Source organism: Halichoerus grypus, chromosome 13 (assembly GCF_964656455.1).
Source record: "Halichoerus grypus chromosome 13, mHalGry1.hap1.1, whole genome shotgun sequence".
NCBI lineage: Eukaryota > Metazoa > Chordata > Mammalia > Carnivora > Phocidae > Halichoerus > Halichoerus grypus.
In genome coordinates this window covers 91,269,660-91,292,807 of record NC_135724.1, presented here as the reverse complement: position 1 = coordinate 91,292,807, position 23,148 = coordinate 91,269,660, and the positions used below count along the sequence as shown (strand labels likewise).

Sequence of the window (23,148 nt, the reverse complement as noted above, 5' to 3'; positions counted from 1 at the left end):
GGCGGGGGCTAGGGAGGAAGAGGAGAGATGAGGTCAGTTTGTCCGCTGTGATGTCATGGAAACCCCATCTTCTCTCCAAATATTCAGGGAAATCTACTATGCATACAAATGACAATAGGGCTTTTTTCTTTCTTTTTCATTTTCCTTAAGCAGAATTTAAATCTGCTTGGCTCCAACCTGGAAGGAAACGACCAAGAATTTGAAGCGGAAATTCAATATACAGATTTAGTAACTATAACAGGAGAAGGGGTAATGGTGGGTTGGCTAGGAAGAAGCACAGAGAATTTTAAGGAATGTCAGGACCGCGGCCACGACTCCCGGGGCTGAGACAGAGCCCACACCCACCACAGCCAGGAGGTACCATGCTGGTGGAATTTGCTGGAAATCTGCCCCCTGGATTTCCTGGACAACTGCCCTCTAGGATGCCAGGGAAAGCTACTCACGGAGCAGTGACTCACCAGAGGCCATCCACTACAAAAGGACAGGAGAGGGAAGCTGCTAGTGCTTTGGCCTCTGAGCACCCCAACCCCGGGCGGAAAGGGTGAATTTAGAGCCGAGAGGACAGACATTTAGAACTGGCACGGAGATCAAGTCGAAGGGACTGTGCGCCCTGTGAGCCTCAGTGGGGCAGGAAACAGCAGAAGCTGAGGAGGAACCAGGAATCCACTAGCACACAGAGCTGGAAATCCGCTCTGCAGGGAAAGAGCCAGGAGGCGGGGCCCCGTCTGCTTGCTGAGGTGCACCTGCCTCGGACCAGGCTCCCAAACCGCATTCGCGGGGTGAATTCACAGAATGAATTCTAATTCCCTCAGCAGAAATTCAGGGTGAAGACAGAGCACTTCCCTAAAGATGTGGAACAGGAGGGATTGCTAATTAGCTAAATACTAAAGGTCACATTGACTTTGTATGTGACTTTGATTTTGTCTGAGGTATGTGTGTGCATGTGTGCGTGTGCACACGCGCACACGCGTGTAAAAAAGGGGATGGACTTGGGGTGTGTCAATTAAAACCTAAGTCTACTATCTTCAAGTAATATATTTTTAGGTGTTTTTTTAGTTATATCATTTTATGATGAATACATATGATTTTATAATTTAAAAAATAACATCCAGTGAATTAATAAAAGAAGATACCACAGCCTAAGTGACAAGCGAACGATGAGCAGATGGGATACTGATCCTCGGGTCACCAGCTTTGGCCCTAAAGTGACTTTCACTCCAAAGATCCCAAACCTGGACATCCCTGAGAAGATACAGGGGTAAGGAAGGTGGGCAGAATGCATCATTGCTTCCAGAGTGATTATGTCCCAGGGGCCGTCCCTCCGACTAGGGAAAGCAGCGCGTCTGGTTTCAGAATCCGATCACCAGCTCATACCTTCCCCACTCTTGGGCCACATTTCACAGTTAGGACCCCAACCCGCCTCCCCCATAAGTTGGTCAGACACCCAGATTTATTTTCAGGGAGGAGGCCCTGGTGAACTTGGCGGACATTCACCAAAACAATAGTGATTTTCTCAGTAATTCTGCCCAGAACACAGACAGCATCTCCCTCTGGCTTATGTTACAGCCTAGGGCTGGGTGTGTGATGATGGATGCCACAGGTGAGAAAGGCAGGCAGCGGCTGGGAAGCAGGGTGCCCCCACCCACTGGGCACCAGAGGAGGGGCTGGGGAGCCCAGTACATGCTCCATGTGGGAGGACCCCCCCACAGTCACAAAGCCGCCCCGCGCCCTCCCACTGCCCACCCCGCCCCCCAGAGGGAGACAGGTGGACGAGTCTGAGAATACTGTGGTTCTGATAAAACTTGAGCTTGGATCTCAGCGGCCGCATCCACCAAAGTCCAAAATCACAGAGTGAGGCCGAGGCCCTGTTACCCACACAGGCCAAGGGAGCTGAGGTTCTTTCCAGAACTTGCTTAAAATAGAGCAGGAGGAGAAGGGGAGAAGAACTGTCATTTTAAGCATAAAAGGGGCTCACATATCCAGGGAGGAGGGAGATTGAGAAACTCCTACCCGACCGGGTAACATAAGCAGCGTCCTTGATGAAAACAAATACGGGCATATTTATCAGTTCCGGATAAACAGCCAGATGCTCACGAGGGCTACCGTCCCTCTTCAGTAAGTCTGCTTTTTTGTGTGGTTTTATTTAAGAAGCAAAACATCCTGTAGCAACAGGTGGGTGGGTGAGTGCGCCTTATCCACACATGCTCCTGAGCAGGATACTCCATCCTAGGCAAGAACCCAGAGATTGCCTTCACCCCCGGACTGTCCCTGAGTGTAGAGCAGCCCCATCAGCTGGCATCCGTCACCCATGTCCCCGGCACGGGGAAGTTCCCACAGGACACATGCAAGCTCTTGGTGGCCTACCGAGGTTTCTGGTTTCCCTTGGAAGAGCCGATACTCCAAGCGCACCGGATGGCCATGCTCGCGCATCGTCTGCCTCCCTGCCTGTGGTCCCCGTCATAGAAGCTGAGCACCCGTGTCATTTATCATGCACTTGAGCTGTTATTTCCATACAGCTGAGCTGAGAGAATCATGAAAGGCATTTTGTGCCCCTGTCCCTAACCACAGGAGAAAATTAAAAATGGGGTGGCCCCTGTGTTTCAGGCAAAATGGAAGGGAGCAGATCTCTTTGTGGAAATGGCACCTCTTCCTTCTTGTCCGATACGCACGCGGTGTCTGTGCCGCAGGGGGTTCTCTGTGGTACTCGTTCAGCTGCCAGCCTGGCCCGAGCTGATCCCTGCTTGGGCTCCTGCTATAGGGCGCTCTGTGCGGCCCGGAGGAGCAGTTATGTGGGGGGAGGACACACTTGCTGATTGAGGGATTCATGGAAGGTTTTTACGGAGTTATAGAGGTCGGTAGAGGGAAATATAAAACTGGGCTTGAAATTGGCTGCTTCGTTATGTTCAGAGGGGTGCTTGGAGGCAGTATGAGTGCAGCGGATGGGGAGCCTGCTCGAAAAGGTGAGACTCTATCCAGGTCTTAGAGGGTGAGCAAGACTGGGTTGGGAGCAGCCGGTCAGCCCCGCACCTTCCCAGCTTCGTTTTCCTGATGCACAGTGAGAAAAGGCATTTTACATTGGGAGGACTCACCACACGTGCACATGCACATTGTTTCAATGAACATTCCATTAAAAAGAGTCTGTTAACTTTGTTGCAAGAATATACCCTGCTATCCTTTTATCCTATTCCATGTATCTAAAAAAGGGATAGATGAGATCCCTTAAATTGATGTCATGGCTCACTAAGAATTGACCCATGGCTCAGACCTAAAAGATAGAACATCCACTGAATTTGGACCTAGAATATTCTACAGTTTAGACACAAGTCAGGTCTGGCTATTTTCTCCTCTCTCCTTTTGTGGATTATCCCATCCCGAGCTTTCTAAGACCGTTCAGGTAGGAGGCACCGCTGTGGTGTAGACCTAGACTTCGAAGCACTCGCTGCCAATTCGTTGTATGTGCGGCTTGTTTGTCTGGTCAGCCTGAGACCTCGCAAAGCTGCTGGCTTCCTATGGGCAGAAGCCATCTCCTGTCCCAGGGTGTCCAAGGCTCAGGAGGCCTCTCTGTTCTGACTGAAGCAAGGTGGGAGGAGCTCTTTGCCTTGCCCTAAGGGGAAAACAGCCCCAGGCTGTCCCTGGATGATGAGGTCCCATTCAGGGCCATCGTGCAGGACATCAGCTCCCTCAGGCCACTGGCCAGTCTCCAGCACAGAGAGAACCACTGGGGCTTTAGTGAGAATAACCAGTGCACCTTCTCCCTCTTCCAGATATAATGAGCATCCACCCGCCAGGGGTACATGCAGGTGCTTACCTTAGGCCAAAGGGACTGGAGTAAACAGCTTGATTGTACATGTGACTGCTTGAGACATTGCCTTCCACTTTGCCAGGAAAGGAATTGCTAATTCACAGCTAAAACCAGATAGGAAAAATCAATGCCGGAAATGTTGGTGCATGGAGCCTTTTCAGGAGCGGGCTTCTAACCCAAATCTGATAGCCTGAGACAGCCTAGGCTCCGTGGCGCTGGGCTGGGGCAAATGCCAAGGGCAGGCTGACATCACCATGTGGAAGCCTATGGGTGTGCCGAGATGCTTTACTTCCCACTGCCTTTGTCCCTGGGCAGGACACAGCAAGTGGGACTCTGCTGAGTCACATGACCACCTCGAGCCAATCACCACTGCTACCTTGATAGACTATACTGATTGACTAGACTTGGGTCAAGTTCCCATCCTCGAGGGCATTGATAGTCAAGGTGAGATGGGGGTGGCCTGACTATTGGAAAATCGGGGCATTATTTCCAGAATCAGGGCATAGGAATCCAGGGAAGAAAAAAAATAAATCATTCCAATTACACGGGGTGTAGCCTACCTGCAAATATTCCCAAATTCTCATGAATGCCTCCTAGTAGAAACTTAAAACCTAGTTTCTGGATGTTCTTTGTAGATGCTAGACTAAAATATAATATCATCATTAGATTAAAAAAATATTCATTTATCCTGCACAGTACAACGTATCTTTAGGAAGAAAATAGCACAAAAATGACATATGTTCACACAAAGAGACAAATAATGCTTCTCTCTCCCTCCATGTCTCTGACACACACGCACGCATTCTCTCTCTCTCTCTCACACACACACACACACACCAGCAACTTGAGAAAAGAGTAAGTATATATTTTGCAAAACCAGACATTGTCCCAAGCATTGACCCTCGTCTCCGGGGACACACTTTATTCAGGAAGTGCTATTTAACCAACACACACCTCCTTCCCTCCTAACTGTTTCTGAAATGCCTAATGTGATTAGAAGTTTATAAGAAGAGATTTTTCCCAAGCCTCCTGTACTAATGGACCTTTCAGAATGTTAATTGACCCAACTTGACATGTGTCCTTGAATTGAGGGGGTTTTTTTTTTTCCCATTATTTTAAAATGCCTGTCATTTTTTGGTAGACAATAATTAGTTCAAAGAGGCAAACTTCTGGCAAGGATGCAACTCAAAACTAAGTCATCCTTTCCACCGACAGCCTGTCCTCCAAGTGCCGCTGTTTCCAGGAAGGCAAACTTCCCTCATCTGGTTCCAAAATGAGCTCATTGCTGGCCCACTTTAAGGATGCCTGTCTCTCTCTGACTGCAAGTTGCTTCCCTGGATGGGGCTGATGATCACAGTACTGGTGGCCATGTGGAGAAAGCTGAACCATATATATGGGGAGTTAGGGTGTTGGGAATCTGGGTTCTTCCAGGTTCCCTAAGGAAAGGGCAACCATATAATTATAACCAATCCAAGACACATTGAGAGTGGAAGGGAGCACTGTTAACACCATCTTGGGACAGAAGGCACATGTCAGGACTGTCCAGGGCAGAACGAGATGTGTGGACATACTACTCTGCAGCATTTCTGAACCCCCCTGCTTTCACTCTTACTATCCATTCTCCTTGGAAGCACCTTCTCTCTCTATGCTTATTTCCCATCCAGGCCAAATGCCACTTCTTCCATGAAGATGTCCTGTCCCTGGTTGGCATGGGTCCAGTGATGTCTGGGTCTTCGACTTGCCTCACACTTTGCCTTTTGTATTACTGATACTAGAGTTGACTTTGTTGACTTAGATCCCCTTTGTGTTGCTAGTGCCAGAAACTAACTCAAACCAGCTTAATAAAAAAAAAAAAAATAGGGACATTAAATGGCTCATATCACTGAGAACTTTTGAATATTGGTTTAGGCACTGCTTGATCAGGGGACTCAACGGCTGGAATCTCTCTCATTACTCTTGGCTCTGTCTTCCTATGCTTTGGCTTCAATTTCAGGATCTCTTCTTTGGAAAATCAAGGCTGTGGCACTACTGGGACCTCATGCCCACTGAGTAGCAGCTGTCTCCTTTGGATGGGACACACGTTCCCTTCCTCACTGCAGCCCCCACCTCTCCTGCTGGGGAACTTGGAGGAAGGATGCTGCACAGGAAGATAAAATGATGATGGGGAGGCAAAGAGAGCAGATATCAACCACCCCATCCTACCTTCTGCTGAAAATATGGCCTCTTGGGCTGGAAGGAGTTTTGACAAGAAACAAGCAAGCATATGTCTAGCTGGCCTGAATGTGAGGTTCCCTCCATGACCAACTGTGCTCATTCCTCGGAGACCCCTCCGCTCTCTCCACCTGACTGAGGGAAGTACTTGTCATTGGACAGCTCCCTCTTTTGAAGTCAGCAGATGGCAGTGGAATAAACTTTTCTATTAACACTAATATTCTGCTCCTGCCCACTCCCTGGTAATTTTCCTTGCCAGGAAAGAAGGCAAGAAGCACATCTAAATCAAGCGCTATGTGCTTAATGAGACTGACCTCACTGAACAATCATCATCGGTGGCAGAGATGTCTTAATATCACTGCACCCTTTGGGTTGTCTGTGTGTGAGCAGCACAGCTCCCAAGGCTTCTAGAGTCTGGGTGTGTGTGTGTGTGTGTGTGTGTGTGTGTCCTTCTTGTAACTTCACCCTCTCTGACAACAGCTAAGAGCTCTTCGTACAAAACAGCAGAAAAGGTGAAAGGTAATGTTTGGGTTACTTGAGTCATTAGAAAAATCGTCATTTCTCTCTCATTACATATTTTAATTTCCTGAAATCCACTTAGTGGCTGTATTTAGGACTTAAATGCCACGTTCAGTTCATTCACGCATGACCTTCAGTCGTGGAGCAGAGAAGAGGTATCCATCTGTTTTGCCACTTCCAAATTTGATCTCTGTCATCTTCCTTTTCTTTGTCCTTGTGGGAGTGTGCCAACTCCCACTTTCCTTATAAAGTGACTTTACTGTAATTTAACAGTCCCTCTGAAGAAAGTAAAATAAAGAAACACCAAATAAATAATTGTGTTTAACTGAAACCTACGCAAACTTTCTTTTGGACATATGGAATAGAGAGCTGGAGAGGACAATTATATGGACAGCTCAGTGCTGCCCCTATGCGTGGAGGTCCCTCTGTGGAGAGAACTGCCCTCAGCAGGTGGTCTGATGAGGTGGGTCCAAGCACCTGCTCATTGGGTGACCTTGAGCAAGTTACTTTGCTTGTCTAGATTTCAGTTTCTCCATTTGTAAGATGAGGACGATCATAGTGTTTTCTACCAAATCGGACCATTGTGGGGATTAAATGAGTTAGCAAAGGAGGTAGTATTGGCATGAGTAAATGCCATTTTTGTATTTATTATTATTATTATTATTATTCAGGTGGAGGAAGGGTCCCATCCACACAGACTTGGGGGCACTCACTCAGTTTGTTACCAGCTACAAAGCAGTTTTGCCAAGATGGGGAAGACCAAGCTGGGGTCCGGATTATGCTAATTGTTCCCTCTTCTTGCCTCTCCCATTAATTCCTGACCCTCGGGACATGAATTAGGGGAATGGTGTCTCTCTTTATCTTTATGGCCTTGTTTTCCTTGGTTGGCGTCACACCATTAAGCCAAATGCGCATCTTGGCCTTTGGAAATTCAGCATACCAGAACTTTAATATCTCTGCAGATGGATGAGGGCAAGAACAGTCAGGAAGATGGCTTGAAGTGAGATCACCTTTCCATTAGCTCAGGAAGAAAAATGACACAGGTCAATTGCCACCAGTCAAAAGGTCCATTAGCATTTCCTTTATCTTAGAAGTATGCCAGGCACTTCCTTAACTTTAGTCCAGTTAGCCAGCTGGGTATTTTATATGTGACATCCTTGCAAGTCTTGCCCAGTTGTCTGGAACCAGACCTGAGAGTGACCACCGAAAAAGTGCCATTGGACTTAAAAGAGAACAGTGACCAGATTGGTTCAAATGGTTCATTTGATATTTAAGACTCATCAGCTTGAACTCCTGCTACAATGTTGTTACTTAAGTTATGAGGTCCCCTGCCTTTTGTTAAATGTCAACTTACTTATGGCTCAAATTTAAATTCAAAAAATATTTTTAACACATAGTATGAGCTTTTATTTAATTTATCCTTTTTTCATTCATTTATCCATCCATCCATCCATCCGTCATTTCACACAAAGTGTCTGAGCTGTGAGAAGCAGGGAAAAAGTAAGTGGTGCTTAAATGAAGCCCAAGACATAGGAGATGGTGAAGAATAGCAGGTGTGAGGCTCAAGAAGTAGACGTGGCGATGGACCTAGCGCTGCCAAATCCAATGTCATTGAGCTAAGTAGGTATCACATATGTAAAAAGATGCCAGGGTAAGGCATAGGGAAATGGTGGGGATGGGGGTGGACAGGACATTCTCATCCCATGTAAAAGTAAGCGTCATGTGAACAAGCAATCCACACTGTTGTGCTCCAACCTACAGGCTACACTGGGTCAGAGAAAAGCTCTAAAGAGCGGAGGTGACATAATCATGCTTTTTGTACTCTTGAAGTGGATCTCTGTATTGGCACCAGGCCTGCTGCCCAACAATGCAAAGCTGAGCTGAAGTGGGTAAGACAGACTCAGTACGTCTCCTCTCTCTATGCTCTCCTGGACGTAGGGACCAGAAAAGGATTCTCAGTGGTCTGACCTTCCCATTTCCATCCTGTTTGTTATCACCAGTTCCAAGACGGACTGATTTTCCAGGTATACTGTCCCTCAGGAGCTCTTCAGTAGGAGACCCATGTAAGATGAGAGTCCACTCTTGGGGCAGCTCCAGAGATGAGCTGCTTTAAAGAAATGGCAGGTAGGTCTACACAAAACAGGAGTGCTGAAGAGACATCGAAAAGTATTGGGAGAAAGAGGGTTTCCTTATGAAACTAAAAAAACTTTATTGTTGTGTGGTTGTTTTCCCCTTAACAAAATCCTGGCATTGACAAAAAGATTCCTGGAGCACCTGGGTGGCTCAGTGAGTTACGCGTCTGAGTCTTGATTTCAGCTCAGGTCACGACCGCAGGGTCGTGAGATTGAGCCCCAAGTTGGGCTCAGCACGGAGTCTGCTTGAGATTCTCTCCCTCCCTCTCCCTCTACCCCTCCCCCTGCTCACGCTAAATAAATAAATACATAAATAAATAAAATCTTAAAAAAAAAAGATTCCTGAGTGGCATGAAGTTCCAATTTTGAAGAGATACAGGGAACCACAATAGATCAGTTAGAAATTCATTTGCCTGCAGAACCCGAATAACCTTGGCTTAAACCAACAGGGGCACTTTTTTCTCCTCTAACAAGAAGTCCAGAGCCAGGCCATCTGGACCTGATGTAGCTTGCAGTGAGTGAGCGGGGACCCGGGCTTTTTCCTCATGGTCCAGGGATATTTGAAAGCTGTCATGTCCAAAGCAAGAAGAAGGAAGAAGCTGAGAGAAAGAATGTCTGGATCAGCAATGCCAACAGCCTCCCAGAAACCCACGCACTCCCCCATTCTGCATGTCGGTGGTCAGTGTATGTCACAGCATCATGCCAGGCTGCAGGGAAGCGTGGGGAATGAAGCTTCTCTCTCTCCAATCTTCTACAGGGAAATAAACCAAGGAGGAAAGTGATTCAGAACAGGTGTTGAGAGGACCAGTTTTTGCTATCTGCCGAAAATATCCAGAAGGATGTTGGAGGACCCAACAGTGGACAGAGTCCTTCAGCCATGCTGAATGCCACTCACGTCCTGGTTGTTCGGAGCTTACCTACCCTTTAAGGCAGAGATAGCAGTATGGCTTCTCACTGGCCAGAAACACCTCACAGAAGAGTCTCTTTGGCTTGTCTTCCTGCTCTGTGCCTTTTTTTTTTTTTTTAATTTTTGAATTGGTTGTGGATATCAATAAAATATATGGCCCACAAAGAAAATTTGCTCTTTCTCTTAAACAATTGGAAAGTCTGACCCTAGGGCCCCACCTGCCCCTGTGGCAGCAAATCACCCGGAGCTGGGACATCTCTTGTCCCTTTCAGTGGGATTCCCTGCTCAACAGCCCCAGGTTTCTGTTGCCCCTGCTCAGTGTTGCTATGACATCACGAAAACACCCATAGACAGCCCATAAATGATCGAGCGTGGTTGTGTTCCAATAAATCTTTTTTTATGAACACCAGAACTTCAATATCACATTACTTTCAAATGTCACAAAATATCTTCTTTTGACTTAATTTCAACCATTTACTAATGGAAAATTCAGCCTCAGTTCCTGAGTGATACAAAAATAGGTAGCCGATTGGATTGGCCCTTTAGACCAGTTTATTGGCCATGGACCTAATCCATATAAGCATACTCTGAGCTCCTGGAGCTCAGCTGTGGAAGGTGGTCACCTGTTGAGTGAAGACATTCTGTCTTTCATTAACAAGAGCTAATATATATGGAGAAATCAATCTGTTTTAACTTAATCTAATGTGGTCATGAAGGGCTTATCTCCTTTTATTATCTAATACCGAAGTGCAGGCAATAAAATTCTACACTGGCTCCATTAGGAAGCCAAAGAATTAAATAACTAGACAATCAATGGAATAATTAAGAAGTTTTCCGTCATGTTATGCAGGGCCATCAAGAAAGGGTTGGGCTTCATAATTCAAACACCCTCTGCAAATGTCATTACTTAGAGCCAAAGGCATTTACTCATACCGGTGTGCAGGCAAGATTGGGGGAGCGGCGGGGCTCACCCTTGGGGGTCTAGAGGACTGATGAGCAGGTGGCAGCACTGAGATGCCATCGAGCAATTTCATTGTTCACCAGAACCTCTACTTTTCATCACCTCTGAAAATGCATCTGAACTTCCTTTCAAATTGTCCCTAAAAGGAGCTCTCAGACCACATGCCTCCATGGCCTCTGATCACTGTCATTTCTTCCTTATATTCCTTTTTCCCCTTCTAGCATCACCCCTGTGAGAACAGCAGATGCCTGTCTCCAGGACAACCCCCTGCATGTGATGCTTTGGGGTGTGTCTCTGCCCTGACTCCTGGCTCTGTGGTTGAGAGAATCCTCAAATCTCAGCCCTCTGTTTTCCTCTGCGGGCTCCTCCCCTGTGTCTTCCTATGTGACATGCTTTTTCTGCGTTCCCTGATGTAACACTTCTCAGTGTAAAACAAAACTCCAAATACCCTCTATACAGCTATACTTTTACAAAAATGATAACCGAGCACCTTTTATAGGCTCATCATAATACATACAATGGTACACTTCCTCTGCTTCAATCCAGCAGGTTGTCCTTCTGGTCGGTATTCCCCGACACACCACCGGGGAGATGGCCACTCAGCTGGGACCATCAGGGGAGGCTCACACGGAAGTTGGCATTTGAAGTGGATCACATAGAAGGTAATAATAATTAATAATAATAATAATAATAGCAGCAAACATTTATATCACATTTACTGCAAACCAGGCATGTTCAAATATTCTATTCAGCAACCTTATAGGACGGTATTATTGTCTGCATTTTACAGATGAGCAAATTGAGACACAGTAAGGACTGTTCAATGAAAAAGAAGGTGTGGAAGAAAATAAGGTGCAGAGGTCAGAATATTCAGGGAGCTCGAGACCTGATGAGCAAACTTTTTAAACCCAAGCGAGTGAGAGGTATGCAGTAGGGAAAGAGGTTGGAGCCCACACTTTGGGAACCTTGAATAATGGCATGGTGGTTTATTTTTCTATCTCATGATTTTTTTCCTAACTCTTAGGTCTTGAAATATCCTTTTCTAACCCTCGGTGTGGGCCATTTTCCCCGTATTACAACTGCTCAAACAACCTCATGTCTTTTTTTTCCCTTCAGAAAACACATCTTTTTTTATATTTATTCATTTATTAGCATGATATTTGATTAATAAATAATTATTAAATAGGTAAATAAAAAGCGTATTTCATAACTAAGTAAAATCTTACATAGAAATTACTTTTCTGGGCGCCTGGGGGGCTCAGATGGTTAAGCGTCTGCCTTCGGCTCAGGTCATGATCCCAGGTTCCCGGGATCGAGTCCCGCATCGGGCTCCCTGCTCAGCGGGGAGCCTGGTTCTCCCTCTGCCTCTCTCTCTGTCTCTTATGAATAAATAAATAAAATCTTAAAAAAAAAAAGAAAGAAATTACTTTTCTTTCTATTCTAGAATAGACTTCCACTTTTTAATAGCAGTTTTCCTTCACTAATATTAGAAAGGCTTCCTAATTCCCAAGATCATACCCAAACTCACCTATGTTTTTCTCTAGTAGTTTGATGAGAAGAGGGAAGATGAGTGTACCTAACACGTATTGAGCTCTTACTCTACACTAAGCAGCATTCCATTTGCTCTCCATAATACCTCTGCCACGTAAGTAGTAGAGGTCTTCCATTTTACAGAGAAAGAAAGACACCTTAAACTTTCAAAGAGCCTTGACCAAGTTTACAGGGCCGACTGAGTCGTGGAACCAAGATCCTGAGACAATTTGACTTCAAAGTCTGGGCTGATGTGTTACTGATTCTGCCCATTTATTTTTCAAGTCACTGTCAAAGGAGTATGATTTCCATAATTAAATGTCCCTTCGTCTCCTCCTCCCTGTGTTGGCCGTACTCCCTTCCTCTGCAAAGCGTCTGCTGTTTCTAAGCCTTCAGTCCTATGGAAACACTGGGCTTGCTGTCTTTTCTCTCCCCGTGTTTATAGGCCGTGCAAACAGACTGTATTCACTGGTGCTACGGAAAACCCTTTTAGATCAAGGCAGTCGTGACAGCCACAGGGGGAATAAAAACTTAATTTCCCATATCTTCCAGATGGAATTATTCAGTTTCCAGCAACATCCCTTATAACCCATGGCAGTTGTTTTCAGAGTGGTCTCTGGACACAGAACCTTGTTGGAAGTAAAAATTCTCAGGTCCCAGACCCGCCTGTCAGAAACTCTGGGGCTGGGGCCGAGCAGTCTGTTTTCACAAGCCTTCCGGGTGATTCTGAGGTTGATAACCATTGACCTATAATATCTTCACAAGTGGGGTATTAAAATAACAGCATAGAAAGCATGCTATGGGCTGTCCTTTGCAAAAGTATCTGTAGGCAAGTTCAAAGATGGTAGCCTTAGAGAATCACACTCCAATGACGTCAGGTGCACTGTCACCTCCAGCTGGGATCTCCGTCTGCTTTTGTATGTCAAAGGTGAGTCCCTGCATTGATCAGACTAAATTAAAACAGGTGCTATAATGAATTCCTTGCACCCACAGACATGACATTTGCAGGCTAGTCACTAAGCACACATGTCTTGATAATGTTCATTCATTTCCAATGGATTCTCCTCTCATTTATCATCTCGTAGGAAGGACCCCGGCTAATGAGGACTGGGGCTGGCTGGGAAAGAAAAGATGAAGAGGAAGAAAGCAAGTGTTTTGCAGTGTTCATAACAGTCCTGAGAACCAACAGGGTCAGATAATTGCCTCCCGATGTGATCTTTCCTCTGAGACTTGGATTGTTGACACCCTCACCAAGCATCCACGGGGGCTCTGGTTCTGCAGAATTTCTAGATGCTGTTGCCTGGCCAGGCTGAATTTGGGCTGGTCCTAAGCAGATCTCTCAGACCCCTCTTGATTTTCCTGGCTCTGTCTGCATGTGAAAGACTATAAGAAACAGCAGGATAAATCTGCCTGCCTTGTTTTCTCTCCTGCTTATACTCCATCGTGCTCTAAATAAGCTATAATTGTAAGAGCTCTTGTCTGCAGAAAGGGAGCTAAACATAAAGAAACATAAAAAAAAAAAAAATGTCCCGAGATAGCAATTAGTCTCTGGTCACTCATCTCCCTGCAGGGACCAAATTGTTTTGTAATTTCTCACTAGGCGTCAGCTAATTAAAAACACACAATCAGTAATCATTTTAATTATAAGTTGCTCTCCCAGAAAGGACTTAAGATACAGTTAAAATGGAAGCAATCAGATACACAGATTGCCGGGAAATACAAAGTACCTAAGACAGGACTCTCCCCTAGAAGTCATTATACGGATAGCAGGTTGCAGATAATTAAAGAGAAAGCCGGTGTTTCTGCCCATCGGCTTTGCTTCTAAGAGGTGAGTACTTTTTTTAAAATTCAATGCTGATTTTAAAAATCAATAAATCATTATACTCTTGTGAAAAATAGAATAATTTATCATATCTGAAAATTAAAATGAGCAATGTTGGCTCCGTGTACATTTGGAGTCAGGAATGCATTTTCGAAATCTGCTATCAGATCAGGACTCCATTCATGTAAATTTTAGGAAATAAATACTATTTCAGCATTGTAAAAAATAAAATAAGCTCAGGAATCTGACATTTGCATATAAATAGAAAACAACTTGGATCCCAACTACAAGAAGAAAAATGATTTCAACATTCTTATATAATTCCCAGTAAATTCGCCTTTACAAATGTCCTTGTCATGTTATTTTAAAATGAAGGTTAATTTTTGTAACTTCTTTTTTTATTTTTTTTATTTTTAAAGATTTCATTTATTTTTTTGACAGAGAGAGACATAGCGAGAGCAGGAACACAAGCAGGGGGAGTGGGAGAGGGAGAAGCAGGCTTCCCGCAGAGCAGGGAGCCCAATGCGGGACTCGATCCCAGGATCCCGGGATCATGACCTGAGCCGAAGGCAGACGCTTAATGACTGAGCCACCCAGGCGCCCTATAACTTCTTTTGAAACAAAAATGAAACAAGGTCTTCCAAGAAATATCTGCATGATGAAGTTGAGCCCAATGGGATTCTTTTTTCCTCCAATTTCCAGCCAAATGAAGAGAATATTAATGCTGATCACTTCCCATCTCTCTTGGTTTCACTGATTCCACATGTATTCCTAGATTTCTATCTCATCGTCATTGAAATCTAGACATCCAAGGTGCCAGGAGGCCACCTCTCCTCATCCTGCCTTTAGGATAACTGTCCTTGTGCTCCTTTAAAATCTCTCTGGACCGGCATCTACGTCATCTCAAGCATTTAAAGACTTTGAAGCAGAGACAGATTTCCTTGTTTATCAGTGTCAACACAACAGGACTGACAGACAAACGTGTTGAGCGAGCACAGTTAAGTGTTTTGCAGTCAGGAAACCCTCATCTAAATGGTCCTGGTGGAGTTAAAAATGGGAAATTAGGGCCAAGTCTTCAGAGGGCTTGAGCCCGGGCTGGGTGATGGCGAGGCAGGTCTCACACTGGGATATGGATGTCCAGAGCACAGCACAGCATACGTTTATGATGACGAAGTCACCATCTTCCACTCCATGCCTGAGCCCCACAATCTGTCCATCATGGGTCCTGTGGGTGATCCTATCTGACAGGGACATGGAGCTCTCCAGGGACCTGTCGGGGTGTCATCCCAGGGGAATGCAAGTTTCTGTGTGTCCCCGTGAGCCTGGCACATCATGGAATGTTGAACACTGTTCAGATGCCTATTCTGGAACTAAGCAATCACTAGCACTTATTCTCAGGGCTGTTGAACACAGGGAGAAAGGGTTAGGATGGCTGAAGCTTATTCCCTCCCATTCCCTCCTCTAAGGAGTCTTTGTAGATCTTTACCTAACTCCTTCCTCCATTTCAACTAATGCAGGACTTAAAGAAGGTGAGTATATCATGTACTAAAGTGCAATGCATATCACATTCACTGTTTTTCTTACTGCCATCCAGTCTGGCTCTGCTCCATCCATCTGGTTTTGCAGGAAGTAACCTTGGTAATTTTCAAGGGACTTTTTCCCCATCTGTCATGGAACTTTCTAGATTCCTGGAGCTTGCTCAATCCAGAATTGAAGAAATACTTTGGTCTTCAGTCCATCATGGCTGCCACCCTTGGGTGCCCCCCGACCTATGTCCATAGAAGCCACTCAGAGACATCAGCTCCCCCACCTTTAAACCACACCGGGGCTGGAAAGATTCCCAACTGCCTCCACTTGACATTCGGGCCCTTTTGGGTGCTATCCTTGAGTTACAAGATGGAATGAGCAACCATCCCAGCTTGCCTTGCCACAGAAAGTCAGAAAACCCCAATTTCCAGGAACCCCTTCATTCTGGGTAAACCAGGACAGCTGGCCAATCTAACCACACCCCCTGCGTCCTCCTCCAAATTGGGTCACTTGCCGCAGAAACCCTCTAATTGGGCCACCCCCTTCAACTGGGAAAATCCAGCCACCTACCACCAAACACCCAGACTTTTGAAAGCCCAACTTTCTTATCTATTCCCTGTGGCCAGGAAAATGCAGACCTCTAGGAAGAGAAACCCACAGTGTGAGCTTTTTCCTTGAGAAGGGAGTTAAATCACATGTCCCATTCTCTCAGCATCAACCTTCTGCTAGAAAAGAAGGCACAGTTACATTCTCAATCAAGTCATGTCAGCACTCAGGGGGCTCCCTGTGGAGGTGGTTTTCAGCCCTGGGTATATGTAGAATTATCTAGGAAACTTGAAAAATCCCCCCATGCCCAGACCCTCCTCCCAGTCAATTCAGTAAGAATCTGTGAGGTGTGCCCTGGGCATCAATAGGGTTAAAAACTTCCACTTGTCAGGGCTGGTAGACAGAAGGTTCTCTTTGATTTTAGTTATACTCATAAGACATTCAATAAACAGATAAAAGTGGACAACAATTTCTATGAACTATGATCCTTAAAGTCTCAACTACTGACCCATGGAGGTCAAGGCAATATAGCTCATGTAAAACAAAAAAAACTAGCCTATGTGCTGAAATTCACTGACAGTGAAAATCTCTCGATCCATGCCACTTTAGTGCTCCATTTCTGGGCTGACGAATCCTGCAATCTCAAGATTTGGGGGTGGAAGGAAGTTCCCCCTCCCCCATCTTCTCCTGCAACCCAACAAAACTCAGATTATTGACATTATTATTAGTAGTAGTAGTAGTGTTTTAATTTCCTGACCTCCTTCAAAACCTTGCCTAGCAAACTGTGACTTTCTTCTCTAAAGAGTTTCTCAAAATTGAATTTTGGTTATGTCAGCTCTCAAGAGTACACAGGAGTGTGTATCTTTAAGTATATATTTAATCATAAATATAATAATTTACAACAACTTTCAAATGCTTACTCTGGACTGCATCACAAATACCATACTTTTATGTTATCTTGACATATTTATAATTGCCTGGAAGGATTTCTTAGACAACTAACACTTTTATCGGGTCAGAAAATCTTGATGTGACCTTAATTTTATATACGGCTATTTCTGTTGTTGATGCAAAATATTGCAATAATTTAAGATCCTGCTGAGTGGGAAAAATCAGAAGAAGTAAATGGCATGATTACTGCTTTTTTTTTTAATTCTAACTAAATAATTCAAAGAAGTTTGGATAAAATATATGATACAAAATAAAACTACCTAGAAAACGTTCAAGACCATCTATTATTTAAAACCCGTATGTGTGAGCAAGAATATTAATAAGATTGTGCCGATCTGGGTCTGTTCAAATGTGGCCACTAATGAGAACAGGCTTCAGGTGTTGAGTCTTGAATTAATAACTCATCAGCCAGAGACTTTGGAGCAGACCTTTCTCTTCCAGGAGGGGTGTGGTTGGCGCTTGGACAGAGCTTAAGACCAGTGGGGGCAGACCCTAGGTGGGACACCTGATGTCTTTCCTCCGTGGCTTTTTTTGGGGGTATATAGGCTTAAAAACATGTAATTAAGAGGAAAAAAAAGAACATAGATTGGAATTTTAACCTTATTATTATTATTTCTTATTTCTTCCAATTCTGTTTAAGCCTCTAAAGCAGAGGGACTTCGGTCCTGGGTGGGACGTGATCATCTAATGTCGCTTGCTTCTCTCAGCCACTGTGTCCAGGGAGATGGGCAATGGCTGAGGTCAAGGGCTTCTTCGATGCATCATTCCGAGTGAGTTCACAGACAAAAGGACTTACCCTTCGATGTTCCTCTGCCGCCTCCTTTCCAAGTTCTAGAGTTCCTTTGATGGCTTCTATTACGGAGACACACAAAGGAAGGCAGAGTGCAACTGATCTGCAAGCAATCTCCCTGCGTCAAGGGTCTAACTGCTCCGTTGGTCTGGGACTTCCCAGGGCTGGCACTGACCGCCCCATGTCCTGGGAAACAGTGCAGTCTCCAGCACCCAGGTGCTTGGGCCCCTTATGTTCTGTTTTCACGTCCCCAGACACAGACAGGTAATGCTCCCTGCTTACAGTTCTCCATCTGAAGGACTGGGAGACCGAGAGAATGGAATGTGAGATGTTCACAGGACGGAGCCCAACCTGCTTTTCTGCACAGCCAAAATGATTCAAACCGCAATGTGGGTTAAAATATATGCACTCATGGCAGCTGAGGCCCTTGAAGAAGATGAGGTCGCCGTCTTCAAATCGAGAGACAAATTTTGGAACGAAGTGCCACAGTCCTTTCGTTGCTTCCCTAACTTAAAACGAAACCCCATTCAATCTGAGCCACATCGCAGTGAGATTTCACCAAGGACCTTTGTCAAGACGGGGAAGAATAGTAATTCAGCCATCTTAACTTATTCTGGTGGAGACCTGGGACATAATCCAACATTTACTCCCATTCATTTTAGGGCTGTCACAACACATAGAAATATGACAGAGAAAAGGGAGGGTCTCCTCATTGCCTAATAATTATACGAGGAAAGGTCTGGGGGACTTTTCGTGTTGCATTTTTCTCCTCCCGGACCTCTGTTTCCAGACTGCTGGAGATCACAGACCGCTGGGTGCTTCCTGGATGGTTGGGGGGCTGGGGTGGGGCGGGGGATACAATTCACAGCAGCAAGTGATTCAGAGTTAACTCCTTGGGTGTCTGGAAAGGGCTGACGAAACGCAGTGCAGAAAATTAGCCCAGTAAAACAGCTATAAAATCTGAGTCACAGCATCATAAAAATGCCAACCGACCAAGAACAATAAATATCACAAGCAGCCAGGAACAAGGCCGGTTACCATATGCACAGACCTGGAAATACCATTCCCTTTCAAAACCTCCTTGGGGCGCCTGGGTGGCTCAGTTGTTAAGCGTCTGCCTTCGGCTCAGGTCATGATCCCAGGGTCCTGGGATCGAGCCCCACATTGGGCTCCCTGCTCAGCGGGAAGCCTGCTTCTCCCTCTCCCGCTCCCCCTGCTTGTGTTCCCTCTCTCACTGTCTCTCTCTCTGTCAAATAAATAAATAAAATCTTTAAAAAACAAAAAACAAAAAGAACCTCCTTGTTATGCTTTTAATGGAGCCAGCTCTGAAATAAAAGTCAGTGTATCAGAGGATGGATCCACCATGAAAAGTGGAGGCGAATGCTAACCCTGTTCTATCTCTTTGCATGAAAACTGTTAGATAGAATGTTCTATCTCTTTGCATGAAAAAAAAAAAAATCCTAAGGATGGAGAAACAAGAATCATCTAGACTCTGTTTCCCTGCGTAGAAGCCGATTCTCGTCGTCCGCGGTAGTTATGTTCTATACAGTCCCCACCAACATCAGGTTAGCAAAACCTGAGCTATTTTTTCTAGAGGAAATGCAGATTTAAATTTCTGGGTGTCTCTTGGCACACTTTCATCCACCGATCAAAATGACCTTTTTTTATATGTTTTTGTGACTAAAGACGCCTTGCTTAACGTATATTGTTGGTTCGTTAATGCTGAACTCGGGGCCAATGTTAGAACGAGTATTTGAGGGAGTTTATCTAGAGAAGCTTCTCGGGGAGCCACATGGCAGCCTTCTTGCTCATGGGACCACTAGACAGCTCCTCAGTGCTAGCTTGACAAGAAATCACCATCAGCACAAAAATGAAAAACAAAACAAAACTGTGGCAGTAAATAGATCATGGAAAGGGCACTTGCTTACGGTCTGAGAGCTGAAACAAAAGGCAGAGGGTAACCTTGCTCGCCCTCAGCTGGGATCGGGCACATCCTCCACTTAGATATTCTTTCCTGCTCTGTGCATATCTGCCAATAACCGCGAATGTGCCGTGAGTATTGATAATAAATTTCCTGAATCCACTGAATCGACTTACCTACCTCTGAACAGTCAAAATGCCAGTATTTGGGGAAGAATGTGCAAAACCACTAAAAAGGCATATAGCACCGTGAGGACGCTTTCTCAGCCCCGGAGAGAGCGGACCCCCCTCCCCACCCCCAGTTATGGACCGAGATCCCTCCTCCCCTCCCTGCTCTCCAAGTATGTCCAGGCTCAGCTTCACCACAAGCCTGACTCTCTTGCCTGTCACTGTGGAAGACATGCTTCGTCTGCTTCAATTTCTGGTTTGCACTGAGGGGAGAAAACAATCTATCATCTTTTGGGGGGGAAAGACATTGGAGGAATCTATTTTTGTACATTCAAAACAGTACTGCTGGTTTTTGATGAATATCAAATAATGATAGTAGAAGGAAAAAAGGAAGAGGGAGAGGGAGGGAGGGAGGCAAGAAAGAAAGAGGGAAGGAGGGAGGAAAGAAAAAAGGGAGAGAGAGAGAAAGCCCTCAGAGTGGCCTGTAACCTCTGGACAGCCCAGGTAGTCCCTGGGAAAATTTGCTTGCTTCTTTTCATATATGGAAAAACAAGCCACATATGTAACTTTTCACATAAAAGTTCATTGAAGGAGCGCCTGGGTTGTCCAATCGGTTAAGCATCTGACTCTTGGTTCGGCTCAGGTCATGATCTCAGAGTCGTGGGATCGAGCCCCTCGTGAGACTCCACACTCATCGGGAAACCTGTTTGGGATTCTCTCCTTCTCCCTCCCTCTGCCCCTCCCCCCTGTTCTTGCTCATGCTCTCTCTCTCTCTCTCTCTCGCTCTCTCTCTCTTTCTAAAATAAATAACTAAATAAAATCTTTTTTAAAGAAAAGTTCATTGAAGTCACAGTAAGGTAAGCACAGGGTATAAACATTTCCTTGGAGTTTCATAACATTATTTTGTGGCTAAAATAGCTTTCTGAGATATTATCATTTTTCATGATCTTCTCCTTGTGCTTCCCTTTTTTCTCATTTTCCTGTCCAGCAGAATCAGCCCTTGGTCATGGTCTCGTGGAAGGCAGGAGGGGCGAGTGGGAAACAGAATCACTCTATCCTTTCTGGGGGCACTTGATTTATACCAGGCTGGTCCTTAGGGGATGATGATAGTGAACACGTATATAACACATGCAATATGCCGGGCACAAGTTCTTCATATTCTTGCCTTATTCAACAAAGGCAGTAGCTCTGGCATCATCCCTATGTTAAAGAACAGGAAAATGAGGCACATGGAGGTTAATGAGATTGCCCAGGTGTGCACAGCTGGGAAGTGACAGAGCCAGGATTTGAACCCAGGCCGTCCGGCTCCTGAGTCATGCTTCACACACACCCCTCCCCCACCCACCACCAGGTCACAATACTGTGATGCTACACCACACTAAGATGCTTTTCCCAAAACCTAAGTCGAGTAACAGTCAACGACCATGGTAGCTACTAGATTCAAGCAAATTCCCTGGAATAATGCAGAACTATTGTTCTCTGTTTCTTAACCGAGAGGTACAGCAATAAAGTTATGGACACAGTCTCCTTACTTGCAATAAGTCAATCAGCTAATGGAATGGCAGACTTTATAAGGATCATTTGTTCTTAGGTACCCACCTTTGTACCCACCTGCTGTGTGGTTGCCCAAGTCGAGTCTAGTGATAAAGCAATTTCTGCGTCAGCGTGGTCTGTTTGGCCCAACGTTCATCTCTTTTAATTGCCTTAAATGTCTGTGGCTGTCTTTACTAAACAAGCAGCCTCCGTCCTCACAGAACGCAGATTCGCTTACTAAAAATTCAACAATGCACACGTTTAAGTGTTAAAAAGCACACAAAAGCACATTGTAAGCTTTCGCCAAGCCCAGCCACATTTTTATAATGGTGCCTCAGAATAAGGGATTGAGTGTCTGTGGGCAGCAATGTATTTTAAGTTTGATTGACATCAAAAGAGTCTTAAAGGCAATTCTTTAAAATCCTTTTTTTATTTTCTCTTATGTGTTTATACCCTTTAAAATCAAATATCCCCAATTGCATCTGTGTATATCTCAACTTTCTGACAAGGCCACTTAATTATCAGCTGCCCTGACTGGAAAGCTCCCCCTTATCAGCACGGAGGCTGCTTTTCTTTGTGTGGCCAGCAGCCTCTAAAACGCTTTTCAGAGCTAAATCCTAGTGCCAGGAGATTTTCGTCTTTCCGAAGGTCGCCTGTCATTGTGACTGGATTATCTGGCTATTAAACACTTGTCCTTCTGGAATGCCAACCCTCCAAAGAGATTGTGCTAGAAACTCCAGAGATAAGCAAGCGACTTTCTGTAAGTATAAACAAGCTGACTTGAGCCTTACTACTGAGAAACATGGGCGTTCCAATGTGCCAATTATTTAATGTGCAAACAGCTACTGGGCGCCCAGTCCATGCGGGAAGCTGCCGGAACATTAGCACCATGCAGGATGACATTCATTAGAAGAGGATTTTAAATATGATGCCATTGAGTTAAGTTGGGGCTTTCTTTGTTCTAATTTTGCAGTTGGAGAATTGGAGAAGGGGGGATAGAACAGACAGACCAAAGACTACGTGTATTTCCTGCTTGTCATGGGGAAGGGAAATAGGACAATGTGAATTGTAAACAAACAGGATGGAAAGTCAGAAATACTTACGTGGGATGAGATTACGGTTGATTGTGGTTTCTTTTTTCTTCTTTTCTGTTTTGGCTGGTTGTTAACCAATACTGGCATGGTTAAAAAACAAAACAAAAGTGCAAATATTATCTGTATTACTTATAATGCTTCAGCTCTAATGGGATAAATACCCATCCCACAGTGGCTTCAGTGAAAAAGACATGAATTGTTTTCTTCACAGAGAACTTGGGGTTTTGTGACTCCATGACAATGTTCACGCTCTCCGTCATATCTCTGGGATTCAGCCACTGTCCATCTTTCTTCTTTGTATCATTGGCATGTTGACTCTTCATCCTCTTGGCTGTCACTTCATGGTGATTAAAGGGCTGAAGAAGCTCCAACCATCCCACGTGTGCATCCCAAGCAGGAAGGAAGTGGATGACAAAGTGGCTTTCATCCGAGAGGTTCCCCAGCAGAGATTCCTCCCTGGCTGCAACAGAGATTAAGAAAATGAGTGTCTGATAAATGGGATCAGGGTGGCCATAATTATCTGTGGCCAGTCAGAACCCAAAGACTGTGGATGGGCATGTTGCACCTCAAGCAAATCCAGGATTTTACGGGCAAGGAAATGGGGAGATTCACTGATGGACAGGCAGCAGTGTAAGCCCCTGACTCACTACTTGTCATGTCTAGAGCCCTAAAGATAACCCTGGTCTCCTGATTCTCACTGGAGATCTTTGATGGTGGGTCAATATCCGCAAGGAA

The 23,148-nt window shown here is 45.1% G+C and overlaps 1 long non-coding RNA gene across 2 annotated transcripts in view; it reads right to left on the bottom strand.

The window, feature by feature from the left end:
• LOC144379814 (uncharacterized) overlaps positions 1-22,753 on the bottom strand; it is a 32,641-nt gene extending 9,888 nt beyond the window's left edge. Inside the window, exons 1-2 of one of the 2 annotated variants that reach the window (XR_013443211.1) lie at positions 22,423-22,753; positions 21,386-21,556 (exon numbers count right to left, since the gene is read on the bottom strand). This is a non-coding gene — a long non-coding RNA (uncharacterized LOC144379814). The remainder of the gene's footprint in view (positions 1-21,385; positions 21,557-22,422) is intronic. The other variant, XR_013443209.1, reaches the window with a different exon arrangement.
• Positions 22,754-23,148: the final 395 nt, after the last annotated feature.